Below are 6,809 nucleotides of genomic sequence, written 5' to 3'. Positions count from 1 at the left end.
CCTTTCTACACCCTCGATTTAAGTGCACCCCAATTCTCACGTATTGCAAATATTGATAAGAATAAAGTGCTAATTATCTCGTGCTAATTCCGTAATACCTCCAAAGGTGTTTGAATTTCGACGTGTGCCATATTTTGAGCCGATAAGACCGACTTTAGCCAAATAATTCTGCAAAAAACGCTCCAGAATTAAAGCGCCATACAAACTGAACGATAAGAGTTCTTCGCTTTTTCGCTTTCCTTATTTTTATTTTTTCCCCTCATTTTACTTTCTTTATATTTTAAGATCTCGCAATAATGCGGTTATCGCCTACATTGCAATTACGCTGCATATCGTAAAATACATATGCACACATACAAACAAATCAATGGTCACGCGTATAAACTTGCCAATTCACTCGGACTCAACGTTCATTCATAAAAAAAATTGATTTCAATACGCACAGCACCGGCACACACTTTGCACATARCTTTCTCATACTCAAATATTCGTGAATGATGTGATGTAGGCATCCAGTGGATACCTTCAGAACTTCACATTACGGTTCTCGAAAATTATTTTGCGGCGTTTTTTGCTGYTTTYGTCGCTAATGAYCTCTTCTTTGCATGCCCCACCAACCAAACGCATCTGACACCCCTCCCCCTTTGGTCCGACCCCGTCGAAAYGGCACATTTCTTGGGCCTTCTGTTGGATAACACCGACGACAACTTGGCTAAACCTAGCCATCCTAACGGAGACKAGGTACCCGCTAAAACAACAMCYACAACGACAACAGWRGTATTGACAAGAAGTCCTAGACAGCAGGTTTCAATTTTTAATCAACCTCCCTAAGTAAAAACTCTACACTAACTGCTACTTGTCGCATTCTACACTTGCCACTGCAAGCTCAAGAAGCACTTATATAACATGAACCCAGCTTCTTGTGCAAATTGCTGGTTCTGSTACCGGGAACCTGAAATTCCAGAACACCYGCCAACTGRCTGCAAACCAGTCTGCAGAYACAGRRYAAAGRCCCTTGGATCAAGGCTTCCAAATAKRGATCACAACGCCTCACCAGCACCTAGCARTAYATTGAAATTTATCAATATGCTGGGGCTAGGTGGGTCGTTGTGGGTTAGGGGAGGACATAATAGACTTTAGGTYGCGGTGCAAWGATATAATTCACAAACACGCCTTTTGAACGTTAGGTCTCACTAAACTAAAAAATATATATATATAACGTAAGTTATGAAAAAAAAACTATTAACTTCTTTCAAAAAATATTAATATAGTCGTAGTACTATGATTAATTTATTTATGATGTGAGCCATTAGGTTAGTATATTCTAAAATTCCTTATATTACAGAAAGATTTCAAAAACAACTGCAACAAAAAAAAAATATTGTATGTATGCATAATAGAAATATAATTGACCAATTTTGTTCTTTATTAGAACCAAATAAATTCAATGCCAAGAAAATACTTAAAGCGGAAATCTATTTGTGCAAATCAGCTAAAACTAAATTAATACTGAAATCTGCCACAATTGGAATTTCCAAAAGAAAAAAAAACACAAAACAAAAATAAATAAAAAKAAATACAAAAAATACGAAAATATAAGACCAAATAAAAGTTGGCAAGCAAATAAATTTCAAAACCATAAAATCAACACCCACAATTAGTGAGAGTGCACCGAGCAAATCGATGCATTGAGCACCGAAAGAAAACATTAGTCATCGACTCATCGAAAATACTTATGTATATGCCGTTGTGAGATCTATCTGCGTATATGTATGTATATATATAAATAAGCACGTGAATGACATAACTGAAACAATTGACATTAGCGGAAGAGCAAATGCGAACACAAATATACTAAAAGTGAAAAAGGTAAGCGAATTTCACATAAATATTATATATTTCCTATAAATGTTATCTAGGGTACCAGCAAGCCTCCAAATATGTTTTTAGCCATATAATTTCCCTAAGTCTATCAGCTAACAGGTTAAGGTTAGGATTTGTTATCTAACTAGATCTAATGGGAGATACGATAGCATTGGACCAAATATTATATAAAGAATGCTATAGGAAAAATTTGTACAGGTTTCTATCTATTATAGCATAATATTAGAGGTTGTCCGATGTGCTTCCATTCGGTCGATATAACCTAGCYAGCTTAGCCGTTGAATGTAAATTCCCTAAACTATGTCTGTGTCGTCATATATCTCCTACACTCTCCGTTGCAAATGCTCAAAGGACCTTAAATCTTCCGCGAGACCTCATGAATTCYATCTACTCATTAGTTGATGTCTATGCCCGTGCAAATCAGTATTTAGTCTACGTTCGTCGATTGCTTACTCAGTCCGAAGTAGCACCTGTTGGCAAGAGTTATTCTGCGTTGGATTTCGAAGCTGATATTGTAGTTGGTGTTAATACGGGTAGCAAGACAGGCGTTATTATCTACGGCTTCGAAGTTATGACCGTCRACAGTGACGAGGGAGCCAAGTTTCGTCWGTTTGTTTGATGATAGGAGCTACTTTTTCTTGTCCTCGTTCACTACCAGACCCATTTGCTTCACTTTTTTRTCCAATCTGGAGAAAGCAAAACCATACGAAATATAAAATTAAGTGATTTAAATTCTGTCGAACAACCAAGATATTAAATATGTTGCTACTTGAACTATGTAAATAAAATTTCGTACATTTTCAGAGATTTTTTCTCTTTACTACAGTTCCTTTATTATGTGTTATTCAATAACATTAAAAYTCAAACTGATGAAAGCTTTTGTGTTTTCATTTTCACAGCAATATRTGGCAATAATTTTCGAACCAAATTGACAGCCTATTAAATTATTCACTCAATGTGGTGTAAAATTTCAACACAATCGGCAAGTTGACAGTTTATTGCCCCTTTAGTAATTGAATTTGGCATAATGAAAATCACACATTAGTGTCAGAGTGTTTCACCTACATATACGAAATATTCCTTATATGTACCCTGTGATATGAGCACAATATTTTAAGAGGCGATTCTGCTAAAAGTTCATAAAAATTAATGTTCAATTARTTAACTTTCGTAATAAAAGTTATGCGAATAATGTTTCAATTCCATCAAATGGTTTCTTGAATCTTTTTTTGCTTTTTATTTGTTTACTTGATCAGATTTTGAACACACAGCTGAGCTCATGATCGTGCTTAAGATTATTCCGCAATATCATCTGTGTAATTGGAAACAAGAATTAAAAGTCCACAAAACTTTCTATAAACATACATATGTACACATTTTGTATGAAAGAGTACATTTCGAAAGAAACAGACATAGAAAAAATAAAATGCAAATTATTTTTGGCTCTACTTTCTTACCTTAAAAAGTACTTCGAAAAAGGTTTTGCTTATTCCAAATACCTTTCAAAGCACTTTCTCATCCCCTGCAAAYGTTCTCAATTATTTACATATTGTTGTAAATAAAATCTGCTGCTAATTAAATGCGACTAATTTTCAATTGAAAAACTAATTTTGACGCTAAAATTCGCTAAATCAYGCCAAGCAACACACACAAGTGGCATACAGCCTCATGACCGGAAATAGTGTAATTGAAATATCACACATGAGCAGAACTAAAACTTTTTACAAATGTCAATCGAACAACGCAAATATATGCCGAACAAAGTCAAAGTGATCAGCATACGTCATATASATACATACATACGTTAATGGGTGYCTMTTCGGTGCGTTGATATCWTCSTCTAAGAAGGCGTGCGAAAATTWCTACATATATACATACATATACACGAATGTACTTATGAATGAAACATAATTGAATTTTGAGTGCGTAAAAGATTTTTAAGTTATTTCGGATCTTTTTTCATAAAATGTCTTTTGGAAGGAAACGTATATAATGTATGTATGTATATGGGTATATAATATATAGTAAGTATACWAGTATGGGCGAAAAATAGTAAGACTTTGTTCATAATATTAAATTTCTTAATTGTCGTGCTGAGCGTATTGTGTGAAAGATTAAAGCCCACCGTCAACAAACTAACTGGACCTTATCAGTGTGGCTTCAGACCTGRAAAATCAACAACCGACCAGATATTCACCATGCGCCAAATTTTGGAAAGGACCCGTGAGAGGGGAATCGACACACACCACGTTTTCATCGATTTCAAAGCTGCTTTCGATAGCACGAAAAGGAGCTGCCTTTAATGCCGCGATGTCTGAATTTGGTATCCCCGCAAAACTAATACGGCTGTATAAACTGACGTTGAGCAACACCAAAAGCTCCGTCAGAATCGGGAAGGACCTCTCCGAGCCGTTCGATACCAAACGAGGTTTCAGAGAAGGCGACTCCCTATCGTGCGACTTCTTCAATCTGCTTCTGGAGAAAATATTTCGAGCTGCAGAACTTAATCGAGCATACTGATATCATCGGCCTCAACTCCCGCCCCGTTAGTTCTGCTTTCTCCAGACTGGACAAGGAAGCAAAGCAGATGGGTCTGGCAGTGAACGAGGGCAAGACGAAATATCTCCTGTCATCAAACAAACAGTCGTTGCMCTCGCGACTTGGCTCTCAAGTCACTGTTGACAGTCATAACTTTGAAGTCGTAGATAATTTCGTCTATCTTGGAACCAGCGTAAACACCACCAACAATGGCCACGCAGGATAACTCGTGCCAATAGGTGCCAATTCGGACTGAGTAGGCAATTGAGAAGCAAAGTCCTCTCTCGACGAACAAAAACCAAACTCTATAAGTCACTCATAATTCCCGTCCTGCTATATGGTGCAGAGGCTTGGACGATGTCAACAACGGACGAGTCGACGTTGCGAATTTTCGAGTGAAAAGTTCTGCGAAAGATTTTTGGTCCTTTACGCGTTGGCCACGGCGAATATCGCATTCGATGGAACGATGAGCTGTACGAGGTATATGACGACATTGACATAGTTTATCGAATTAAAATATAGCGCCTACGCTGGCTAGGTCATCTTGTCCGAATGCACGAAAACACTCCAACTCTGAAAGTATTCGACGCAGTAGCCGCCCGTGGAAGCACAGGAAGACGAAGACCTCCACTCCGTTGGAAGGACCAGGTGGAGAAAGATCTGGCTACGCTCAGCATATCCAATTGGCGCCACGTAGCGAAAAAAAGAAACGACTGGCGCGCTGTTGTTAACTCGGCTATAATCGCGTAAGCGGTGTCTACGCCAATTAAGAAGAAGAAGAATTGTCGTTACCCTGTGCTAATCCCCCTTRGTCCAAATACACTYGTGATAAMGTTTTTCCACTCCACGAAACTGTTGTTTAAGTCAATTTCCGGAAAAGCCTTCAATGCGTATACTTAGCTGTTCAGGCGATTACGGTGATTGCGAAACGATATTGGATGAAAATTCAAAGAGCAATCAATGCAGTATATGACGGTTCATTATCGTAGTATAAAAATCAAAACTTTTCGCAACATRGAACATCGATAATCGAAGAAAACTGTCAACAACGYCTTTATTTTTGACCTGCTGTGACGTGGTGTTTTGACTTCGTCTCCTTTGCCACGAAATGCGACCGATTAATCRTCYGTTTTCGGGTCGTAAGCATAGACCCTAGACTCATCGCCAGTAATAACACATTTCATGATATCCTAGTAGYCGAAAAGTATTGTTTCACAGACGTTAAAAAATTAAATGATTTTGGAACGTCGGTCTCACCCACTTTTTGGGCCCAAATTAACGTTCAAAATGGTTTTCACTGATCCTTCCGWTATTCCAACGATGACAGTAAGATTTCTGTTTATTGTCGATTCTTAAGCGACAATTCCTTTTACTGACATGTTGATCATTAGTTGATGTTGATGGCCGCCCTTGGTGTGTTATTAGTTTTATCAGTTTGTACGTTAGATGAAAGTTATTTTCTAATTGTTAGAAAAAACAGCGAATTTTGTTTGATGTTTCTTATTTCGACCAAATTCAGTACGGCGCTAACCCTTTCAGCAGTGCTCGTTGTACTGTTTTGCTAAAAATTTATACTTCTGCGTCTKTTAGGTACTTCTTCCTTACTGGCGTATAGCCCCTCTTTCAGGTTGGCAAAGTTTGAAACATTTGTCGAACACTTCACCAAACTATCATGGCCAAACTTAGATCTACATCTCTGAAGTTAATTTTTCCCATCGATTCCAACAAATTGTATTTAAGCTGGGAAATAACTGCCGCTAAAGAATTTTAATAATGTAACTTACTTATTCTTATTATGTTTTCGTCCATTGACTTAATCAAAGGAGTGACATTCGGTGACAAAACATCGTTGTAACTGAGTCATCATCATTTATTCATGATGGTTTAGATACAAAGATGCTTCATCAAGAAGTAAATTATTTTGAGGAAATACGATCTCTTTTAAATAGAATTTTACCAAGTTAAAGAATAGATTTGTTAGAAGATATTCAGTTTGTAATGTAATGTGACAAAAGAATTTCCGGAAATTGTAAATAAAACGCAAACTATTGAATTATTTATCCATATTTATTTGTCGCCCTCAAAGTAATCCCCACCAGAAGTAATCCACATATGCCAAAGATTTTTCAGTCTTTGAAACACTTTTCATAAGCATTTTTGTGGATGGCCAACTCATTCAGCGAATTTTATTTTATCTCTTCGATCGACTGAAAACGGGTTTCGCGGTGATTTCATCGCATCACTCGATGCGATAGTCCATAGTCATTGTGCAAAATCCGGCCAAATAAAACTCCTTAAAATAGTTTGTTCCTCAGGAACAAATTCATGATGCACCAAACCACAAATATCGAAAAAACAATAAGCATCCTCTTGACTTTGAGCGGCTT

General features: G+C 37.2%; 1 protein-coding gene across 1 annotated transcript in view; it reads left to right on the top strand.

Annotated features, from left to right (window-relative positions):
- The first annotated feature begins 1,463 nt into the window (after positions 1–1,463).
- LOC108977999 overlaps positions 1,464–6,809 on the top strand; it is a 64,678-nt gene continuing 59,332 nt past the window's right edge. The window contains exon 1 of the mRNA XM_018948030.1: positions 1,464–1,869. The gene's annotated coding sequence lies outside the window, so the exon portion shown is untranslated. The remainder of the gene's footprint in view (positions 1,870–6,809) is intronic.

This window comes from Bactrocera latifrons, unplaced genomic scaffold (assembly GCF_001853355.1).
Source record: "Bactrocera latifrons isolate USDA-ARS-PBARC rearing strain unplaced genomic scaffold, ASM185335v1 scaffold_99, whole genome shotgun sequence".
NCBI lineage: Eukaryota > Metazoa > Arthropoda > Insecta > Diptera > Tephritidae > Bactrocera > Bactrocera latifrons.
This window is presented reverse-complemented; position numbering and strand designations above follow the sequence as displayed.